Source organism: Acomys minous (assembly GCF_964271855.1).
Source record: "Acomys minous genome assembly, chromosome: 14".
NCBI classification, from domain to species: Eukaryota; Metazoa; Chordata; class Mammalia; order Rodentia; family Muridae; genus Acomys; species Acomys minous.
This window is the reverse complement of record NC_140496.1, coordinates 57071538-57096061: the sequence shown is the minus strand read 5'-3', so window position 1 is coordinate 57096061 and position 24524 is coordinate 57071538. Positions and strand designations below refer to the sequence as shown.

The 24524-nt window shown below is 41.3% G+C and overlaps 1 long non-coding RNA gene across 1 annotated transcript in view; it reads right to left on the bottom strand.

Annotated features, from left to right (window-relative positions):
• Positions 1-24524, bottom strand: part of LOC311583031 — a 39251-nt gene that overhangs the window by 9912 nt on the left and 4815 nt on the right. The window contains exon 3 of the long non-coding RNA XR_014774363.1: positions 8724-8930. This is a non-coding gene — a long non-coding RNA (uncharacterized lncRNA). The remainder of the gene's footprint in view (positions 1-8723; positions 8931-24524) is intronic.

Genomic DNA, 24524 nt, shown 5'->3' with positions numbered 1-24524 from the left:
TGGGGATTAACAAAACGCACCCATATGCATCTCTGAGGACTGATATGTGTGTCCCTACCCCAAAGTAGTCTTGGGTAGTTCTGGGTAGGATTAGCAGGCTTAATTTTTTATTATCTCTTTCTACTTCTCTTGGCAGAAAGAAAGAGGGACCTAGGCCAGAACCACATGACTTGTTTGAGGAATTTAGCACAAGACTTTCTCTAACCGTGCACCAGGCCTTGTGTTTTGCGCACACTCAATCCCTTGCAGCCCCGGGGGTACAGTTTTCCTCTTGTTGATGGAAAGACGAGTACAGCGCACCACGCTGCTTTTATGAGAACATGGAGTAATAGGCCATGCTGTGGGGATGTCCCCATCGGGAGCTCATGTGATGAAGGCTCCACATGCCAAAGGAAGGGAATTTCAGAATGCCCACTGCCAGCTGGGAAGGCTGGACATGACGGGGTGAGCGCCATCGTAATCACATCATGTTCTGTAACCTCAGCCCTGATTCCCTGCGCTCTATCCTCCTTTGACCTGAATTGAATGCAGGCTCGATCGTAAATGCCTGTTGTTCTTGGTCTCAAGTACAGTGCTTGACGTGGGCTTTCTCTACACCAGGGCATCCCAGGCAATAGCCCAGACTTGGTTGACTTATTTCCTTCTTGTAATGTTGTGGGTCTCCTCACTTGGCAAAATAACTCCTGATTCTTATGAAAAGGGAAAAATCAAAGCAATCAATAACTAGAGCTTTCGTTAAACAAACAAACAAACAAATAAACAACACCCCCAAACTCTCCTTTGTTTTGTTGTGTCACAATGACATTCATTTCACAGTCTTTATGAGCTCGGTAGGAACTGTGTGCTTAGCTCAGAACCCTGTGCTAGGATTCAGGAGCCTGATATTGGCCTCCGAGTCACTGCAAGTAGTATTCCAGGGTCCTTCTTCAGAAAGCTGCTATCTCTTGCTGGGGGAAGAGGTCGGGGGAATCTCACAAATGGACCTGCTGTGGTCCTGCCCATGCAAAGCAGTTTGTTCTGGGCTTCCCTATAGGAAGACAACTACAGTCAGCAGCACAAGTCTACTTGTCTCTTTGTTGGTTTTTCCTATCACCAAGCACCCCTCTACCCACTCTTTCCTTAGGGCAAGGCTACAACATATAAACAATAACTCCATTTATCAACCTAAAGCATCAAGCTCCTTTCCGCCTTTAATCAGACAATACTTTTTGAGTAAATAGCAAGCTTGCCTGCCCCCTGTGTATGTGTGTATTCTAAGTTTAACAACCTTTTGCATTTAGGACTTTCTGTAAGATGAAACCCTTGTCAAATGCTGGCTGGGGATGAAGGGGTTAGTTTGCCATGCTTCAGTGGTGCCTTCCTCTGACAGTAGACGGAAGGAAAGGGATTTTTCACTGTGATGTAAAAGCTACTACAGACTGACTGTCCCCAAATAAGCCAGGACACTTCTTGGGCATTCTCTAGGGTCTGTCTACCCTTGGCTCATGTTGGCCAGATCCCCCGCCTAGGTCCTGCCATCATGATTCATTTCCTTGGCCACTTAGACACTGGGTGCATTTCTTGTTGCCTAAAACCTGAAGTCTAGTCCCTTGATAGCGCTGCTCCTCAGCTTCTGGCCTCCCACACCCACTCCTTTTGGACTTGGAATTTACTTCTACTTTGGCTCCCCTGCTGCTCTTTTTATGATCTTGATTTTCCTTTCTGGGAATGGCTTTTCCATTTGCGTGTCTGCATTGACTCACCCCTGGTCTCCTTGGTGCATGAGTATTCTGGTGAACCCTCATAGCTAATTCCCTACTGGGTCAAAAATAACACTAAATGAAGATGTGGTACCATTCTTTATAACTTCAACTCTTTGCCTTTAATTATATCTCAAAAACAGAGGCCCAAGAAGACTAAAAATGACTCAAGGGATAGCATGGAAGGAGAAGAAATGGGCAGAGGTGGTCTAGACAGATCCAAACATGTGCAGGCTAAAACACAATGTGGCTGAATGTTCAGCGTGTGTAAAGGTCCCATCTACTCAGTGTTGGCGTGAGGATGAGAGTAACTGGTGGGAGGTAAATTCTGGAAAAGCTCATATAAACCCCAGGTAAACGACTAGGTTTCTTTTATAGGACTCTACAGTATGTATTGTGCAGTGCAGCCTTAGTTTTCCCCAAGGTGCTTGTTTTCTGTCACCAGGCCTGTTCAGGAAACGCTCTTCAGGGGACAGTCTGTGAAAGCCAGGAGAGAATGAGATCCAAAGCATTGGCCAGAGATAGGGTCCCCAGAGACTGATGGGAGGTCCTGTGTAGGGTCCCCAGAGACTGTTGGGAGGTCCTGTGTAGGGTCCCCAGAGACTAATTTGATGTCCTATGTGATTACTTCCTCTAGCTTCCCAGGTGAAGCTAAGCTTGCCCCTTGATGGCTACAGTAGAGAAAAGGGGGCATGGACAAAGAGTGGTGATGCCTTCTATTTTCAGTAGTAGGAACATGTCAATAGTTATTATGCTTTACTGCCATAAAACAAAAATTTATCAAAAAATTAAATCACATAATGTGTTTACTATATTCAATTTAAAAAAGCAAGATTTAAAGTTGTACACATACTCTGACTTCAACCCTGTAAACATCTATATAAACAGTGGATGTGGTGGGGTGGATTAAAATCAACTGTGCCCGGTAGATTCCTCTTGGAGGTCATAAGACATGGATTCAGGGTACTCTTGAGACAGGATATGGCTCTCTGAGGTCCCTGGAGGTCTCAGCTGAGCAGACAGACTATGTGTGACTTGAACCTCCTGTAGTAAAACAACCTTTAGAATCCAGGGTTTGAAGGTATGACAGGAAAAGCTACCAGTTAACACAGATGGGCAAACTGGAGTCTGTCAGTGTTCTTGGTATGGCTCGAGACTCCTGGGAATTTGTCTTTTTTTCTCACAAAGGGGCAGCTAGAGCTGGGTTACTCCTTGAGTGTCTCTCCTGTGCAGAGAAGTGTTGGCTACCACTCTCAGCCAGATATACCCTGGACTGAGGAAGCTCTTGGACTCTGGGCAGCCGGCAAGTTGCACAAATCAGTGTTAAGTCCTGTAGTCAGACATCTCCATGGTGTCCGCACGTTGCCATCCCAGGAATCCAGAGCTTTAGGTTACCTCAAGCCCTAGCCTGGGCTTTTCCTTCAGGCTGCACTGGGTCTGGATGGCTAAGGGGCTGAGTATACCTCACCTTTCTTTTGCTCCATAAATGAAAAAAACATGCTCTTTACTGAGCACCTACTATGTGCACTTACATATAGGCCATTTTTAATCTGATCATCAATTCTACCAATATAGCATTTATTATTACAGTTTTATGGGCAGTAAAGTTAAAAACACTTTGTGATTAGATAACTTGTGATGCCTAAAGCTTCTGGTGTGGGAAGGAATTAATCTAATGACACCACTTTGAACTTGGGTCTTCAACTGTCACTGTTTTCTTGCACTAATTTACTTCTCAAGTGTTTCTCCCTGAAAACCTGCAAAAAAACAGTATCTTTTACTTTTTATAATTCTGTCCATAGGAAGGCCTCATCAGAATTGGAAAATTGAAAAGTAATTATGGTTTTGAAGGCTTAAATTTTGAAAGCCACATCAGAATCATTATTTAATGCTTGGGATGAAAATAAAATCTCTTGCACAAGCTAGGAGCATCCCGAGGTTAATGCTGAAGATACAAAAATCCCACAGACTTCCAAATCCGTCATGTCCTTCTCAGTGGAACCCATGATCAGACCCTTTGATTCTGACACCTCTGACATGCAGTGACACAGGTAGGGCATCATTACTTGGAGCTAGCATCCTAAGGTCAGATGTGAAAGACTGGCTGACTTCATCCTCATACAGTCTAATCACTGTGTTCTCTGTCCCCCACCCCCACCTCCAATATATATGTGTGTGTGATTATATATATATAAAATCTCAGGACAGGCACTATACTAGGGAACTGCAGTAAGTGATGAATGGAACACATATGGTTGCAGCTATTACTTCATCTTGCGTGCTGGGGCCTTGGACAGAGTGAAGACAAAGACCAGTGCTTTGATGGGGAAGAGCAGAAGGTGCTCAAGAGACACATTAGCAAGGTCAACAGAGACTTCCTCCATCAGGACGCTCTATACAGAGACCCAAATGATGAGTAAGTATATTAGGTAGAAACTGTCAGTGAGACACAGGCCCTCCCAACATCAGCTGCCAGGCCCCTGTCTGCCTGGCACACATGTGCAGCTGAAAAACACTGCGGTTGCTTCTGCGCTTTAAATGAAGGACTATCATCATTCAAGGGCTATCTGAATCCCTATGGATTGTAGGAATTTCACAGAAATGCTGAGATGAGAAGGGGCTCCATGGAAGTATTAATATGCCATAGTTTGGAACTGTGGCCTGGGGCTCGGGTAGAGCTCTATTTTCCTGGAAAGGGATTGGGCCCTTGAGTAGAAGGTAGATGGTAATCTTCCATAACTCCTTGGGAAGATTTGCTTTTTCGCATGTTGGGCTATCTCTCATTCAGGCCCTTGATGACAACGTATGCCATAGATGCTGACCAGAGCAATAGCACAGGTTGCCCTTCACTGCAGAGAAAACCAAGACGGGTGTGTGCCCTCAGCCTGAGCTTATGACATCATCTTCTAGGTACTTAGTACGGTAAGGAATGCCTACCTGAGGATTCATCATTCTCAAAGACCCACCTCCAGGCTTTTGAAACGCCCACAATTCGAGCCCTGATCTGATTCCAGAGCTAGCCTCAGAATTAACGCTGCCCAAACTCAGGCCTTGTCAAGATTTCAAACACATGCTCAGCTCTTGTTAAGAGTTGGATTATATAGGAAACCCTGAATGAATGCGAGGTGAGAGTTCATTGGCAGGGCCCCAAAACAACACCACGGAGGAGAACTCTCGTAATGATTCCATGTTGCCACACCAGGAATTTGTTCTCCCCTCTTACCCTTCCCTGCTTCCACAGGGTGCTCAGTATTTGCTACACATTACATAACAAGAGCTAGGGAACACTCCAGTATATAATTCACATAACTCCTGTATGGACTAGACTCTATTTCACAGATTTTTTAAAAATAATTAACCTCTTAGTTACAAATGGACACACAGGAAGTCATACAGGTGACAAGTGTTCAACCTGGGATTGAGACCCATTTCCCTCTGAATTTGGATATGTGCTATTAGTATCTGTGGTTGGCAATTTAGATGCACAGTGTGATTGCCTTGTTTGCCAGTTGTTCCATGAACCCTTTCCATTTGAAGACAGGGCTAGATTACATAGTTATATTTGTTGATAGGACCAAACACAGCAGGTATCACACGTAGGACACCAGCACAGCTTGCCTAGGTGGCACAGAACCAACTGGAGAAGGTCTGCTCTAAATTTAGCCCTGCCAGGCAAACTGTAGGAATTTTGTACCTCACAGCAGTTCATCTTGAAAAGACAGGTCTTGTATTTGGCTGAGGCCTGAGGACTCCCTGTCACTGTGACAATAGGAAGCAAGGGAAAGGCAAGTCATAAATTAGGCCAGGGGACGGAGGCAGAGGAAAACAGATACACACTGCTGACAAGATTAATATGCAGTTGATGGAGAGCACTTTCACACCAGAGCGCCAACAAATAAACACAATTCAGAAAGCTCATCTCTGCCTCATCGGGAAAGCCTGATTCCTGAGCCAAAGAACTGGAGCGAACGAATGAGCAAGAGAAAAAGAAAGAAGGATGAGGCCCATGTCGCGGAGGGGGCAGGGGCCGGGGGTTGTCCGCCAGTCCCCCTGCTGGCTCAGATAGCCGAAGGATGACAAGCAAGTAGGTTTTGCTGAGCTGTATGTTTTCTGAACAAAATCAAGGGCAGGAAGAGCAGGGGCCTGCACTGCAGGGGAGGTGGACTCTGAGATGCCTGGGTGAAAGCTGAGCTGAGAGCAAGGCTTGCCCTAGGCAGAAGCAAGGCTGTCTGGGCCACCAGCTGAGGAAGTTATCATTTTCCACCAGGAGTCAGCAGAGTTGCCTGGCTCCTCAGCTGGACCCTTCAGATGGCCTCTCCCAGCCCCCATCCTGTAAGGAACGGTTCAGCAGGCAAGCCATGCACAGACTTTTTGCTTATTTATTTCCATCCAGTAGACTTGTCACCCTTGTACCAACAACATAGCCAAATATTGAGAGTTTTGTATACTTCCAGGCCAGGTAAATGTGAGAATAGACAGAGGCTTTAAAACTCTCAGTTTATTCGATGATTAAGGCTTGTAACGGTTATGCTACACTGTTTTGCCAATGCTTTTCCATGACCCTGAGCATAAATCCAGACTTTGAACTTGACCTAGAAGAATTCTCATGATCTGATCTTTGCTTAAGCTGGCTAAGCCTCTCTCTCTAGGGCAACCATGAACAACTTCTGTTTATGTATAACAGAAGATTAATTCCAGCATCAGGTGGCTTTATTGACTTGACCTCTGGTGAGGGCCCCCACTGGCCACTTCACATCAGGGATGTGATGGGATCATGGTGGGAACATACATGAACGGGAACAATCACACAGGGAGGCAAGCAGCCAGAGAGAGGCTGAGGTACTGGTCCCTCTCACACAGGGAGGCAAGCAGTCAGAGAGAGTCTGAGGTACTGGTCCCTCTCATACAACAACTTTCTCGGGAGAAATTAACTGGAGTCCCATGAGAATTCCATTAATCCCTCCTGAAAGCAGCACCCTCAGTGACATCCAGTGAGACTCTACTTACTGTGGGCCCCATCACCTCCAACTGTACCGTACCAGAGACCAGTATGCTAATCACTGAGACCCTGGAGTACAAACCACACCCAAACCACAGTATTACTTAGAGCTCTGACCTTTACTATGTGTTCTTTTACCTTCCTGCCATACCCACATCCACCTCCTTTTTCCTGCATCCTCCAGGCCTCTTGCTAGACTGGAAACTGCCTAAGGGGAAGATGTTGGTCTCAAACTCTATTGCTTGGCGACTAGCTGAATGCTGAGCACATGAATGGACAAGCAAATGGATGAATGAGTAAAGAGGCATTAACCGGTACCCACTTCATAATTTGATGCCCCAAACTATGAAGAAGAATTCCCAAGCGTATGCAGAGATATTCAGTTTGAAACAGTCTCTTGACCTTTGGTTCAATTTTTACTTCAGTGCTTGGGGATTCCTACAATATAAAGTGAGAACATAAGTTAACTCAGAGACATTTGGGGGAGGGGGACCAGTTTGGTTCTTAGCTCTCTACTGATAAATGTATCGTTGACTTCTTTTTTTTTTTTTTTTTTTACCTTGGTATCAGCATCAATAACATAGGCAAACATAACCTTTTGAAGGTGGTAATGAAAAATAGTTACAGCTTCTGGTGCTCCCTGGCAATGTCAGACCTCTCATCACTGCTGACTGGTGAAGCACAGAGTAGCTTCTTACTTTCTCAAGCTCAGTTTAGGTAAGATATTTCTTTGTAAGAGAAACTCATAGGAGAAAAGTTAGGAAGAAAGTGGTTTTTGAGCAGTCAATCACTCCCAAGGATTCAATTTGTTTCTCCTCCTACTGGTGGAGGTTGACAAAGGTCAGGTTTGTAAAGTGTGTGTGTTCTACAAACACTCACGGAACTGGGAAAATGCGACGTTATGGGCTTTCTGATGGAACTGCACTCATATGCAGGTATTATCTGCCAGGGTTAGTGGAATGGGCACTTTGGGACTACAATTCTTTATTAGAATTCTAAGATTTTTATGATACTATAAGCATAAACCTACCCATGTTGACTTGGCACATAGTGTGGAATATTAATGTACCCATAAATATTTAAATGTAATATCTGCACATCATTTAAAAACTACTGCAACAGGTCATGACTGTATTTACGTGTCAAGCCACTTTCTTAAGAGCTTTTTGTGGATTTTTACTAGTTGAGCACAGTTCATTTAACAGATACCTTGATTTTTTAGTAAGATTCTCCCTAACCCTGAGTTTTGATAGCATAACAGTGCCAATGAATAACTCTACCTAAATGTTGTGAACATCATTCCTATTTTTTAGTAAGTGATAGAGTCAAAGGCTGCCCTACTTTTAAGGTTTTGATAACTTGAGATATTGCCTTTCAGAGAGATTATCTCCTGCCAGTAGTCAGCTGTGTCTCTGAGAGTCCTCTCTGGATCACACCTTTCTGGTGACAGAAGTCTCCCCTGTGAGCCCTTCTGGGAGACAGGAATTGCCTCTGTTAAACCTTCCTGGGGCACCCCTCCTCTCACAGTGGAAAAGAATTAAAGACAGGTGGAAACATAGTTATTAAATGCAAGGACTTAGCAGGTAGAATTTGCTTCAGATCTTGGCTCCACAGCTCATAGCCCCTGAGCAAGCTACTTCGCTCCTGTTAAGTGCTTTCTCCTCTGTCAAACTCTTATGTCTATTCAAAGAAATTTTGTTGCTGATGGTTTGTGATAATGTCTTGTGAGAGAGAGCGAGAAAGATTGAGGAATAGAGGTATAGAAAGAGCTGAAGACAACACAGAATATATAATCAGTATTGCTTTTTTTTAAAAAACCAATACTACCAATATTCTCATCATACTGTGCTAATCATTTACTCTTAACTCTTGTCTTATGTGTAGATATGGAGAAAAGGGAAAGTGGCAGAGGGCAGAGGATTTAGGCTGTTTCAGAAGCTCTTTGAAGTGCCTGTCTTGCCAGGCAGCCACACCTTTGAGCTCACCTTTCCCTGTGGAATCTGTGGTGGGTGAGAAGGCTGTCCACCTGCCCCAGCTGCTTGCCTTTTCGTTAGTCCTGTGAGCTTTCTGCTTTCACCTCTCCTTGCTCGGAAGGCAGTTCCACTGACCTTGAGGGTCCAGGACATAGTGTTGATCCCAGGAAAGACAGTAATAGTTTTGTTGACAGATACTTTTCAACAGCTGTCCAGTGTCTGGGAAGTTGAGAGAAAGGGGTGGGGAGGAGAGTGAGTCAGGGTTAACCCGTTCTTGGCCCTGCCAAGATTGCCTTTGCAAGAAATCCCTGTGTGGCTGGGATTCCCCTGGGCTTTGAAGACTTTTTTTTTTAATTAAATGTAAACCATCTTCATCATTTTCTTTTACAAAAACAAAGTAATATTAAAGGTTCAGGAGTAGAATAAAGAAGTGAAATGTAAGAGCATTGAAAGCACAGTGTTTTTAATGAACACTAAGTGGGCACATTGTAGTGACATAAGCCTGAAATGTTCTGGAATTCTTTTTATCTCTCACTTTCATTCAGAGCGACAGAAGACAAGATTTGGGTCTTGAAATTTGGCACGGGGTGGGCGGCGGGCACAGTGCCGGGAGGAGGAGAAGAGCGCAATTTTAAAACATTTTTCCAGTTATCATATTAGATATTAAGCACAACTGATTTTCTAGTTACTTTCCTATTTACTAGTCATAATCTGTGTGGTGGGCCAGCCAGCCAAGGACTCCTTCATACAATTACTAAAGTGTTTTAAATGTATGGCATTTTAAGTGCTAATCCCAAGGGACCTTTTACAATGCTGGTGCTGAGGGACAAGAGGAACAACCGTTTGCAAACTGACTTTGGCTTCAGGCTTTGCCTTCTGCCTTTGTTATATCTGAAAGACAAATATATTAAGAATCTCTGAATCAGTACAGAGACCAAGACACTTGATAATGAGATTTAATACAAACTTAGTCAGAATACTACCTGGCAAAAGTTCATTGCAGGACTATGTTTGCTTTGTTTTCACATGTGTTCACCAAGAACTTAGTGGAATGTAAAACTTGAAGCATTCTACTGCAATATTGGGCAGCATTTGTGTCCCTGTCCCTGATAAACTGCCACCCAGAGAAATAGCATAACTCATTTAGAACTAACTGTAGCAAAAGTTGCAATAGTATGGACTTAAACAAAAAGCAAGAGGGTCGTGTTTCTGGAGTAGCAAGGGTTGAGTGTCATTATAATGCAGGGCTTGTTGTTGAACTTGAGTTTGGTTGCATGCTCTGTCCCTTATTAACTAGAATCTCACTTCTGTGACCATTATTTCTCCTTCTCCGAGAAGCACATAGCTCACTTGTGTGTGTGAAACCAACAGTGTGTGTAATAACACTCTTATAGTGTGCATAGCACAGGAGATAATCAGGACAGGACAGGATGGCCCAGAGGTCCCTGGGGCAATGTAAGTCTTGCTTTGGAGATTCACCAGCTACAGAAGGAAGCTATTCCAGGTGCCCAGGTCTGGAGCAGAACAAGAGAACTCTAGAGATCTCCAGAATTCAAAACTTAGACTCGGGAGTGAGGGTGGGGATGCAATGGAGGCTGCATAGGTTGTTTCCATGCTAAAACTCATCTCTTCATTGTTCACCTTCTTTTGTGATAAAAGGTTTACCAGGGGAGAGCTCATGAATAACTCAGATAGGGAAGTTCCTCTGGTTGACACGCAGAAACTCATTTGTGCCTTCTTAAGGAATCTCTGGGTACATGGAGGCTGGACTGTGGGTAAACGAAAAATTGCTTTCAACCATTCAGGAAGAATTACCCCTGGCCTCTTTATATCCAGCACCTTGGCTTGATTTTTTTTCTCTTTTTACTTAAAACTTAGTAAGTTTTGTATAATATGTTCTTCAACAGGTCCAATAAGGCCATTGCCTTCCAAAATTAATCTGAATTCCCCTTTGACCTTTCCCACACAGCCCACAGGTGATTGGCTATGCGTACTGCTGTTTTATAGTTTCTCTGTCCTGAAAACAATATCAGGAGGCAGGCCATAGAGCACTGGTTCCAAGCCAAGCTGTCCCTCAGTGTGGTTTATTAGAAACACAGAAGAGGGAAAATTCTCATTTGGCAACTCTGAGATGCATTCAGGAAACTGTCTGAGTTTGAAAGGTCCCCAGATGATTCTAGGTCAGCCCTGCTTGACAGCTATTGTGCTATACTTTAACGTTGGTGAGCAAGCCTGCTCTTCTTAACCTATGAAGCCGGACACACTGTGGGGCTCCAAATAACTGTCTGTGGATATTTAAGACAAAGAACTAAAGAGCAGAGGGAAACAACAAAACCTTAGGAAAAAGCCAGGGCTGAGCCTCCAGTGATTTTTTTTTTTTGAAAGAACAATTTCTTCCAGTCTAGCTGGAGGCGGGGCTGCGAGCCCAGCTTAGCACCTTCCTTGATTGATTGCCCTGTAACTTGAGGCCTGGCTTTGACCTGGGGGGGGGGGGTCAGAACATTGGGTTTACCAAGGTTAGAAATTATTAAAATACTCTCGTGGAGGACACGGCCCTTACCAGAGTGTCAGGCTTTTAGTGAGAGGGTTAGGGCCCCAATGCCAAAGTTAGCATACACTTATTTGTAACTAGCAATCAAAGAAAAACAATAAAGGTGAAAATATTTCTAAGTTGGTATACGGTTATATATTTATTCTTTAACTAAGTTTTTTTTTTCCCTTGAGACAAGTTCTCGTGTACCCCTGTCTGGCCTCCATACACTATGTAGCTGACGGATGACTTTTTAATTCCTGATACTCTGCTTATACTTGCTGGATGTGGGGACTACTGGGGTGCCCCAACATGGAAAGATTACAACAATCCATCCATTTTTGTATGTTATAGCAAGATATGTAATCCTACACAAATAGTGTATAAATGATGGATATCTATATTTACATCTATATTTGTCTATATCTATTTCTTCCCACAGTGATAGCTGTGAGAGCTGTGAGGCAGCTTAGGTAAAAGCTTGGGATACAATGGAAGTATACCATAAAATGTACCTATAAAGGAAGTGAAAATGTCATAGATATTGAAACTACAGCCATGTAAACAAGGAAGGTGTTTTAAAGAATCAAGGAGACGCATGATAAAACTTTCCATGAAAATTTGGTTGGAGTAGGAGAGATTATTCCTTCTGAGGTATCATTTTGCTTGTATACTCACAAACACACTTCCTGGATATGGGGATTGCAGCGGTGCTCCACTACGCAAAGATCACAGTGACCCATTCATTTTTTATGTGCTACATCAAGAAAGGCAACCTTACGTAAATAACACGCAGATGCTGGTGATATATATATATATATATCATATATATATATATATGCTTCCAAAGTGATAGCTGTAGGGGATTGTCCGATGGTCACTCAAGAAGCTTACAATAAAACTAAGACACAGCATAACTCTGCGTTGTAAGTCTCTCAGAGATCATCACACAATTTGTATTAAAAGTAGCCTTTGGGCTAGCTGTTATAAACTCCTCCAACACATCACCACAAGATAAAGCAACTAGTAGAGAAGATATCTTTGAGGCAGCCTCCATAATTTCTGAACTCTATTATTTTTTAGAAAAAAGAATCTTTTTGTTGATGTACATTTTCTTCGGAGCAGTCTTCACCTACCTTCCTTCAAAACGAGTACTGTGTATGTGGGCTGAGGAGGGTAAGCCTGAATCTGGGTAGGCTTTCAGAGACATCTGGCGGGAGCAGGACGGAGCAGGTGCGCAGTGTTAAATGAGGTCATGCTCGCTGTTGCTGGGTGCCTCCCCTATGACGGGACACTATTTTTAAAGGAGACAATTGGTGAATGACTCAGGGAGACCTCCCAATGCCAAATGGCTGCTCAGAGGAACAGAACTTGCAGTATTAACGGAGGAGAAAGTGATGTGCCCCAGGCTTCCGATTTCTCTGCCTCTGTTATCTGGCAACTGGACAGTGCTTCGGCATGGCCAGCTTTAAAGCTGTTGCCTGCCACAGATAAAGAGAGGCCGCCAGCTAATTGTCCCTTTTCCCTGTTCAGAAAAAAGAGAAACAAACTGGGAAATGGTGAATACTAGACACCACACCTTAACAAAAGTTCTCTTTTAAATTTACATAAAGAGATGATATAAGAAAGACTGCTTTCAAGTGGATTTCATAATGGACTGTTTCTATGCAGGCGGAAGTGTGGACAGGGAGGTAAGATCCATTGAATGTATACTTTAGGATTTGCTAATGTCATCAGACACCCTTATTTTATACACGAGGAAGAGGAAGGCCTAGGGGGATAGAAGGACCCGTACTAGCTGCAGAGTGTCAGAGCTGGAATGCTAATCCCACCTGCCCCGTTTCCTATAGCTCCAGACGGAAGCCACACAGGTGGAGTCTGCATTTAACCTTCTACTGAAGTTTGTGAACCTTCTGGTTCTAGAGTCACCCATATCCCACAAATGTTACATGCTATTCTCGGGAGGGAGGAACGTGTATGGGCCAGCTGTTGTTATTTATCATCATCATCATCATCATCATCATCATCATCATCATCAATTATTGTTAGCATCGTTCTGTTTCTGAGCTGTCTCAGAACTAAGCCCTGAGATAGTATCTAAGGAAAACTACCTTTTTGGACTCCCTTTGAAAAGAGTCAATAGCTATGGTAACCTAGGGCACAGCAAGTTGGCCTCATTTAGGTGGAATGAAAAGATCTTGAGGAGTCAGAAGGGAAAAGCCATCCTTCTGCCATGGTGACAGTAGCTGTAACATGGAGGACGTCTAGAATCTCTCTGTCTGCTGTACCACAAATAACTGCTTCAAATATAGAAGACTCTCCAGGCAGTTAGGTACATGAGATGTGTAAAATTCTTCCTTTTCCAGGCCCATGAAGTGCACACGGTGCGTCATTTTCTTCAAAGTCTCTGTCAAAATGGTCAGGGTAGCAGCTCTGAGGGTGCAGCTACGAGCAAGAAGCACACCAGTACCGTGCTTTCACACAGACTCTGCTTTGGTAGCAGGCAGTAGCATGGCCAAGCTCCATGGCACGGTGTCTCAGCAAGGGTCTGGGCCAGGGGCATAGAAAAGGTCACTTGTGTCTTGCTTTCAAAGGAGAAAAAAAAAGCTGAAAAACAGGAAGCCAGTTCATAACTCTAGCTGTAAGCCATGCCTGTTTCCAAGCACCAAGACTTAAGGGCTGTGAGCACGGGGGAGGGGAGGCTCTTAATTTAGGTCTAAGAGTCACCGTTATGTATTAAGTGCCTGTAGGCTTTTGTCTAAATTTTAATAAGCTACCTATATGTTTGGCTGAGCTGATTAAATCCACCTGAATAATTTCCTGCCAATTTCAGTAGCATTAATCATGTGTATTGTTTCCTGACACTTTCACTAATATGGTATAGGACGCGGACTAAACCTGGGGTTTCTTTCATTTTTCTTTTCTTTCCATTTTTCTTCTCACCCCCTTCATAGAATACTCATAGGTTTCCATATGGATAATGAACATTCAAGGAGAATCTACATTTGTATTTTAAATGGCCAGGATCCGGAGGTAAACACACTCCCCCTCTTTCTGCTGAAAGGATTAATTGAACAGCCTCATTAGACGAGAGCAAGCAGAAGCGACCTCACATGGCTCTCATCAAGACGGACCAAGGTCACAATGTTCCACAGCTCCCAGACGGAGAAACTGGTGGAGCTCAGAGGGATGGAAGAACTTTCCACCAAGGCACAAAATAATAAACGGGGCCTCCAACATTCAAATCCGGGTCTCCGTTCTTTTGCCGACACTATCCTGTGTAAGAGTAACATTTGCTGACAGTGACAGACATTGGACAGTTGTTTGGGGGCCCCTGGTTCATTTGTACCCACATACGTAAATTTTAAATGGTTTTGTGTTTAGTGAATACAACTGTTCATTGCTCATAGAAATTTATGCTACAAAGAATTTTCAGTATGTAGCGAATTCTGGATGATTCACCCTGATGTGAAGGTGTGGTACTAACCCAGAATTCAACAGTCTTTAAAAGTCACTATGAGACCCTTGCCTTCATTCATAAGGTTAAGATAACAATATTTGATCCTTCCTGTGACGTCGTACGCAGAGATGCCGTGAAAGTGCTTTGGACTCACATGAAAACCAAACAAACCTGTTGTGGTGAAAACCATCTCATAATTTTGTCAAGGGACTAATTTTTGCCAATTTCCCAAACTGGTAAACTTCTTTAGGAGTCATGAAAAATTCCATATTAAAAAAAAAAAGAGGGATTAGCATTTGAATGTGCCTGTAGAAATGCTTCATATGGGAAAAGGACTTAGTGGTTTTATTGTAGTAAAAAAAAGCCAAAGAAGGATTATTTCTATATAAAATCTCTCACCTAACTAGGACCACCTAGTATACAGTCATGTCCCATAAAACAGTGATGGCTCAAATCCCCTTCCAAAACAAAAGTCACTGTGCTGAGGCTCACGTTCTTCTCATTAGAAGGCACAACCATTTCTTCACCGCTACTCATGAGGTGGGGGTGCGCGTGTACTGCATGCTACCATCTTTGAAATGTGCAGGCCCAGCTGCTGCTTGGCTAACTACCTCTTCCACAACCTTTTTTTCCCCCTGTTTGCTGGCTCATAAAATAATCATTTCAATATCTAAGCAGTGCATTGAACTTCTCAAGGAGCCGTCTCAACACAGCAACACCTGATGTGTGTAACTGGTGAGGTAGAGAAGTTTCTTGTCATAACGTCCTTCAGGCCATACCACTGTTAATAGAACACTCAATTGCTTGGTTCTTAAGGCAGCCTTAAATCCTTTAGTTTCCATTGTACACTTTGAATACTACCAGGAGCAATGTATGTGTGCACATACCGTTTCAGCTTATTCTCAGACTTTCGAAAGCACACCCCTCCCTCACACATCAAGGCTGTCTCTTTTAAAGCTTCCACTTGCAACATTATTATTAATAACAAATATATGCACATTGTATTTCAAATGTTGCAAGTTATCTTCATACACACACACACATACACACACATATGCATGCCAAACTGACTTCAGGTTTGAGATTGATTTTACAATTTTGTTGAGGCAAGTCTCCTACTGGACCCCCCCCCATCTGCACTATGGTGTGTGTGTGTGTGTGTGTGTGTGTGTGTGTGTGTGTGTGTGTGTGTGTGAGTCATTCTGTGTATATGCGTGTACATGAATAGGAATATGTAGATTTACCCAATCACTAACATTTTGCCATATTTACTTTCTTCATTTGTATACAAAGGTGTATCCATATGTATACACCCACAATTGCAGATATATTTTATTCAACTATTGGTAACTAATACAACTAGCATTTAAGCATATTACACTTGGCATCACCTGGGAAATGGTTAATTTCAAAGTTGTAGGCATCTTGACACTTCTTCCCTGGTACTTTTAACTTCTAATGTCTAAAAATATGAGACACCTCTATATAATCACAATATTGTTATTATGTTTATGAAATGAAATGTATTTAAATTTATTCAATTATTTCAGGAGTGCCTTTGAGCACTAATTTTGGAAAACCCAGAGTCAGAAGATGACGCATTGCATTTACCTAGCAGATATCTTTAATTTCACTTAGTGGAATTTCTTCATCGCTTTCATACTTCATGATACTGGCATTTCTTCCACTTTACACCCCCCCCCACACACAGAGACAGAGAGACAGAGACAGAGAGTGACAGAGACAGAGATAGAAAGAAACAGAGAGAGACACAGAGAGAAAACTTAAAATATTCAACTTTGAAAACTGAGTCTTTCTTTTTTTTCAAGAATAATCTGGGAGGAGGTCCTCGCTTGGGGAAGTAGTGAAATGAGGATCAAGGTATCCTTAGGCCCGTAGGCCCCAGCAGTGGACATCCAAACTATGGAAACACGGCGATCAAAGCAAAGGTGGTCAAAGGAAACAAGTGGCACAGAAGCTGGGGAGATGGTGGTGGTCAGGGCGGATGCATATGACTCAAAACTCAGCTATTCTCAGATGCTGTGTATGTGCAGTCTCTGAATTCTTCACTAGGGCTTGTCTGTGCTGCTCCTCAGAAGTAAATAAAAAATAAATTAAAAAAGAAAGGAGGACCAGAAAACCTTTTGGACAGAAAATAGCACCGAGAGAAACAATATTTTGATGAGTTAGTGCTAAATGAATTAGAAACATGTGGAGTGAATTTCCCTGGAAACACAAATGGATTGAATAATTAATGGAAAAAGCACTTGGCAAATGTACTTGAGGTTTTTATTGAACCCAAACCAAAACATTTGAAAATATTTTGAAATATGTGAAAAGTACAATATACATCTGGGTTTGCCCAACCCTAGGCAGGATACAGGAAATATTATTTTTATTTAACATTTATGTGATAGCTGCAGTGTGCCTCAATCCTGAAGTATTTCATACAAGATCCCTGTGGTCTAGATCATAATTATCATTTTCATTTGGGGGAAAGAAATTTAGCAGTGCTCACAGTGGCTCAGAGTGAAGCCTCTACTGGTTGGTGTTCTTTGGAGTTTTTACTGCTGGGCTTGGGCGAGGAGGGACAAGCTCTGAGCCAGCTCTCGTTTTAATTCTTCAGGAGAAAACTCATTGTGTATCTTTTTGGTAGATTTTATCATTTTTTACTTTCCACTTTCCTTATGAATATATTTCAATCTAAAGACTGTTTTGCCAATTATTACTATTATCCTGCCAACTTTCCTTGATGACTTTTGGCCAAGTTCATGTGTGGTAGGCAGAATAAGGACTTCCCAAATATGTACACATTTTAAACCCTACAGCCTGTGGATGTGCCATAGCACATGGTACAGGGGGGTTGAGGCAGCACTTATGTTAACCTTGCTAATCAATTGGCGTTGGCCTGAGGGGATTTTTTTTTCCTGGCTATGGAAATACAAGTCTACTTGAAGGTAGAAGACGCAGGCGGAAGAATAAGAGAATGAAGTTTCATGACAGGAGCAAACTCAGTTGTGTGATCTGAGAAGGACTCAGCGGGTGTCATCTTCTTTGAAGCCAGGGGAACAGTGCAGCTCAGTAATGTGGGAGACAGAGGTGTCTAAGAGCAGAGCAGGCTCGCTGGACCAGTGAGTTCAGGTTTGTGAGCATCCGGTTAGACTTCTAAGATACAGAACTATAATAATGATGAAATTTGTTTTCTTTTAAAGCACTGAGCTTGTAGAAATTATCTATCTATCTATCTATCTATCTATCTATCTATCTATCTATCATCTATCTATCTATCATCATTATCACCATCATTATCTGTCTGTCTATCTATCTATCTATCTATCTATCTATCTATCTATCTATCTATCTATCTATCATCTGTCTAATCTGTCTACCTGTCAATCAATCATCTATACATATATCATGTATCTATAACCTATCTACCTACCTACATATATACATACATCCCCTCCCTCTCCTCCCCCCTCTCTCTCTCTCACACACACACAATCACGCAGATACAAACAACTATTCATTTTCATTTAAGCCATTCTTTGTGTAGTAACTGTCCATTGTAAATATCAGTTAGTAAGTTGCTCGAAACTAATTCCAACTGTCTTTTAACAAGTGACACATTTGTTTCTGTTATTCTCTCTCTCTCTCTCTCTCTCTCTCTCTCTCTCTCTCTCTCTCTCTCTCTCTCTCTCTGTGTGTGTGTGTGTGTGTGTGTGTGTGTGTGAGAGAGAGAGAGAGAGAGAGAGAGAGAGAGAGAGAGAGAGAGAGAGAGAGAGAGAACGATGCACATGTATGTGAATGTAAGCATTCACTTATTATCTCTACTTCCCAAGTGTGGTAACATACAGATGTTGGGATTGTACCACTATATCTGGTTCCTGCACGAGTTTGGGGGAGTGGGGGTGAGGGTGAAGGTGGGGGTGAGGGTGGAGGTGAGGGTGGGGGTGGGGGTGGGGGATCGGAGGCCAAACTCAGCTGCCAGTCCTTGCCTCCCACCTTGTTAAAGACAGTTGTTGTTTGCCTCTACATAAACCAGGTTAGCTGGCCTGTGGAAATAGAGGTTCTTCTGTATTCACGTTCCGTCTTTCATTAGGAGCCCTGGGATAACAGATGAGGGCTGCCATTCCTGGATTAAAGTGTTTTGGCATTCAAACTCAGGTTCTCACCCTTGCCTGATTAGTACTTTACCCACACGAACTATCACTCCACCTTGCTTTCATGATTCCTGATCTTCTTAGAATTCTTTTGCCATGTTATTTTGCCTTTTAGCATGCCTCTCTACTTCATCTTTTTGTTTGTTTGTTTGTTTTCTGTAGTTTAGCCACACAGGATCTTTTCTGTCTTCTGCTCTTTGATACCCGTGTCCCATGTAGCACAGGCTGATTTCAGACTCTCAGTGTAGCTAACAATGACCTTGATCTTCCGATCCCCCTGCCTCTACTTCCCAAGTATTGTAGTTTGCAGGTGTCGAGATTACAAACTTGCACCGCTTCACCCGGTTTACACAGTGCTTGACACACAAACCCTGTGCGTGTTAGGCAAGCCCTCTACCAATCGAGCCACATACCCAGCTCTGTTTAATCACATTTTCCATTACTTTTTGCCCTACACTAAGTTTAAGAGCTGTGCAACTTATTTATATTATTTTGGCGATAATTTTACATTAAAATAAACTAATTTTTATTGACAGGCACATAACATACAGAAAAATTCACGACATTAGGCAATTATGTGAGTTATCATAAAACTAGTCCAAGCATATAATAGTAACCACAACCCAGTCAAAAATTATATTATTATGTGCACTCCAGCTACCCCCTTATATCATTCCCTGCCGTTAACTTTCCCCTTCTCCGCAAAGGTAACCATTCTCATGGCTTTTAATAAACCAATAAATTGGTTTTTGCTAGCTTTAGCACATCTTAAAAATGGGTTCACAGAGTCTATACTCCTTCTGAGATCCATCTGCTTTGCTGTGAATAGCTGTTTTCCTGGACGGATAGTATGACATGTTCATTCAGATACATGCACACCAGGGCTCACAGAGGCATAAATGATCCACTTCAGATTGGACACAAAATAATAGCCCACCAACAATACATCGGTTGTATTCATATTGGCAGTCATACCTTTATGCCTTTGCCATATAGCAATAGCAAGATTGCTCAATATATTTGCAAACTGTAGAGGAACTTGAGGCATTTTAACCTTTTTATATTCTTAGTATTGAAGTGTTAGTTGCAAATTTATTTAACTTGATTCCACATTGCTCACTGTCATCTCTAATAGGCATCAAATGTTTAGATTAATCAATATATCTATTACCTTTTGGCTTATTTGCGCGTTTACTGAGGCAAGAATTCTATCACTGAGCTATACCACCAACTCTCTCTCTCTCTCTCTCTCTCTCTCTCTCTCTCTCTCTCTCTCTCTCTCTCTCTCTCCTTTTTGACCTCACACAAAGGATTGCTGAGTTATCCCAGCTAGTCTTGCCTTGTGTGTTCCAGGCAAGCCTTTCACACGCACCACTCAGCCTTCTGATCTTTCTTTCTTCTTATAGCCTTGCTTCTTTCTAGATTGAATCTCCCCAGTTCTGTAGATCAAATCCCAGAGCCTCCCTCATGCTAACCAAGGACTCTGCCACTGACTGATATTCCCAACCCTAGAGTTTCTTTTTGTTAAAGGACATTGAAGTACAAACCTGAGAAAGAGATGTTTCTTTGAGCAAGGAACTGAGAATAGTGATGACAGCTTTTCATGTCTGAAAGGGCTGTCATTCATGTTCCTGAAGGATGGCTATCTATTTATAGACTTATGAACAATTTTTATCATCTTATATATACACAAGAATGTTTTTTCCCTCCACATTCATGCCAGAGCTTGTTATTTTTGGTGACAGACGTTCTAGTTGTATGAACTGGTGTCTAGCCATAGCTTCATTACATTAAATTCTTAATTCTGTTTTTTTAAAGTTAATTTTATGTTGTGGAAGTTAATTCTTTATCAGATGAATAGCTTGAACGTCTCTCCCTTTTGTAAATTATTTGTCTGTCTATATTTGCTTTTGTTTCCTGTATATTTGGGGTCTTAGTCAAACTCTACTTGCGTATCATGGTGAAATTGTGTATTTACCCTGTGGTTTCTTCTTATAACTTCAGGTTCATTTCTTATTTAGGTTTTTGGTCCCTTTTGAGTAATTTTTTTATAAGGTAAGTTATAGGTACCAAGTTTTACTATTCTGCATGTGAGTATCCATTTCCCCCTGCACCACTGATGGAAGAGGCAGTCCTCTATGTCTGTTGTTGGCCAATAGCCAAGAATACATTGCAAATCAATGGAACTATTCTGAATGTTCTACTGGTCTGGGCATGTCTTTAATATCAGTATATCTCTTGTTCTGTTTTTCTTCCTTTTTTTTCTTTTTTTTAAATTTCATTTTTATTTTTTTCAGATTCCTTTCAGTTTTTTAAATTTTATTTTATTAATTTATTCATATTACATCTCAATGGTTATCCCCTCCCTTGTATCCTCCCATTTCTCCCTCCCTCCCATTTTCCCCTTACTCCCCTTCCCTATGACTGTGACTGAGGGGGACTTCCTCCCTCTGAATATGCTCATAGGGTCAACTCTCTTCTTGGTAGCCTGCTATCTTTCCTCTCTTCACCAACCCTACATCGGACAAAGGTCTAATATCCAAAATATATAAAGAACTCAAGAAATTAAACACCACCAAACCAAATAAGCCAATTGAGAAATGGGGCTTGGAACTAAACAGAGAATTCTCAACAAAGGAATATCAAATGGCTGAGAAACACTTAAAGAAATGCTCAACCTCCTTAGTCATCAGGGAAATGCAAATCAAAACAACTCTGAGATTCCATCTTATACCCATCAGAATGGCTAAGATCAAAAATTCAAGCGACACCACATGCTGGCGAGGATGTGGAGAGAGAGGAACACTCCTTCATTGCTGGTGGGAATGCAAACTAGTACAGCCACTTTGGAAATCTATCTGGTGCTATCTCAGAAAACTGGGAATAGGGCTTCCTCAAGACCCAGCTATTCTACTCCTTGGAATATACCCAGAAGATGTTTTTCTTCTTATTGTGGTTGTTATTTATGGTTAGGGTTTTTCAGAATGCTTAGCATGCTAGCCTTGTGGTCTACCCCTGAACTATATCCATAGCTCACCATACTGTTTTGGTTACTATAGTTATACAGTGCATTTTTAAGTCAGAAGGTTTCACACCTCAATTTTTTTTCTCCTCCCACCCCCATGAAATTCCATTGGCTAGTTGGCCTCTTATGCTTTCTCATGAAATTTAGCATTGCCTTTTCTAGTTCTATATAAACTGCTATTGGAATTGTGATGTGAGTTACGTTGACCTGCGAGTTACTTTGGCCATAGACTTTTAAACAATTCTAACACATGATCATGAGAAGTCACTTTATTTATTTACTTTTAAAGAAATTAATTAATTAGTTTTCCTGTGTGCCTGTGTGAGCTTACATGCACTGTGTGCAGGTGCCCTTGGTGGTCAGAGGGTGCCAGATGCCCTGAGACTAGAGCTACAGGTAAGTGTGAGTCTCATGTGGGTGCTGGGAACTAAAGTGGTGTCCTCTACAAGAGCCATAGGTACTCTTACCTCCTGAGCTGTCTCTAAAGCTCTCTCTCTCTCTCTCTCTCTCTCTCTCTCTCTCTCTCTCTCTCTCTCTCTCTCTCTCTCCTACTTCTTGTGTCTTCCATTCTTCCAATATTTTATGATTTTTAGATAGATAATTCATTTCATTGGTTAAACTTATTTCTATGTTTCACATCTGTTGTGAAAGGAAATGCTTCCATGAGGTCTTTCTTATTGTGCTTGTCAGTGGCATATAAAACATCAGCAGTTTTATTTTCTATCCTTCCACTGTACTTACCGGTTTTAATGGTCTTTTAGTGGCTTTGTACAAGTTTTTTTTTGTACAAAATCATATCCTCTGCAAACATAGATCGTTTGAATTTATCTCTTTACAATAGAAATTTTTTTATTTTCACTCTTGCTTAATGATTCTAGCTAAGACTTCCAATAATGTATTGAATAAAAGTCATGAGACTAGACATCCTTGATTCTTTCTAGAAACTAGAAAAATTTTTTCCTATCCAGTGCAGTGTGCTTGTCAAATAGTATGTTAAAGCTTCTTACTCCAGCATTGTTGTGTAGCAGTTTCCTTTGGATCAAAACCTTGCATTTTGGAGAGAAAGTTTCTAATACATGGAATGTAAAAAGGAAGTGAAATTACAGAGTATTATAGGATAGGAGCTTTGCAAGAAAGTAAAACAAAGATACATTGTTAAAGGAGACGAAATACTCCATCCTTCAGGGAAGCTCATTAACACAAGACATAAATGACTCAAAATAGCTTCAGGAAGTTCCTAAAAATGACCAGAATCACTAGGCCCATCCCCCAAAATATATAAACAGTAACGAGTATTGAGAGTCATTCTCAGACAAGTCAAGCTGCAGGGCAGAGGCTCAGAGGCTCAGACTGAACATCCTGCAAGAAGCAGAGACTAGCCAAACAGCTGTGTGTTGTTATTATTTCTTTCTTGAAAAGTTGGCATAATTTATCAGGAACAACAACAAACCTCTAAAACTATTAAAATTGGAAAAGAATTCTTTCAGTTCGTTCTGTAAGGTAAGCATTGTCTTGATATTAATATTGAACCAAAACACAACAGAAAAGGAAAAGTGTAGACCGTTATATCTATTGAATGTTGATGCAAAAATTATCAATAAATATCGATGAATCAAATTCAACAATATATTTAAAAATTTAGTGGGTCTTGTCACAGAGCAGCAATGATGATTCAACATATGAAAATCAATAAATGTAGTCCATCATATCATCAAAGTAAAAAATAAAAACCATACTAATTTCAATAGATTAAGAAAAGGCATTCAATAAAATCCAACATTGCTTCATCATAAAACCTGAACAAATTTGATCCAAGTTGTGTGACACTGTTTCTGGAAAGACAGTAAAGTGACAACAGACTAAAGTATGAATAATGTTATAAAAGTGTTGGATGTTTCTGTGTTGTAAGACTTCTGAAATATTATTGATTCAAATTTAGTATTCATTATTGGTCTGTTAAGGCTTCTTATGTCTTCATAGTTCAATTTTGGCTAGTTGTAAATGTTCAGAAATATATTAATTTATTCCACACCTCCCAGTATTTTAAAGTTTAATTGATTATAATAGTCATACCTTTTGTATTTCTGTGGTATCATCTGTTATAATGTCTTTTAAAGCTCTAGCTTCATATATGCCTTTTCTTTTTTATTCTTAGTTTAAGTACAATTTTTATTTTAGCTTTTATGCAACCAATTTTCCATTTCATTGACTTTTGTATTTTTTTATAGTTTCTATTTCATTTACTTATGCTCATTGTTATTTAAAAATCTCCTAATCTGATTTTGGGTTGGCCTAACTTTTCTGGGTCTTTAAAATATAAACCATGCATGGCAGCACATTCCTATAATCCCAAATATTTAAAGAGAAAAGGCAGGAGCATCAGAAGTGCCATTCTTGACTGCCTAGCAAGTTCAAGGCTAGCACTGAATACATGAGACTATAACTGTAGGTTATATATTTGAAATCTTTCTATATTTTTGATGTAGGCACCTATTTGCTATAAATTCACTTCACTATTGATTTTGCTGTATCCTGTGGATTTTGTTATGTTGTTCCCATTTTCATTTGTTTCACCAACCATTTACTTTTGCTTTTGATTTATCCCATGACCTATAGTTTGCTTATCAGCATGTTA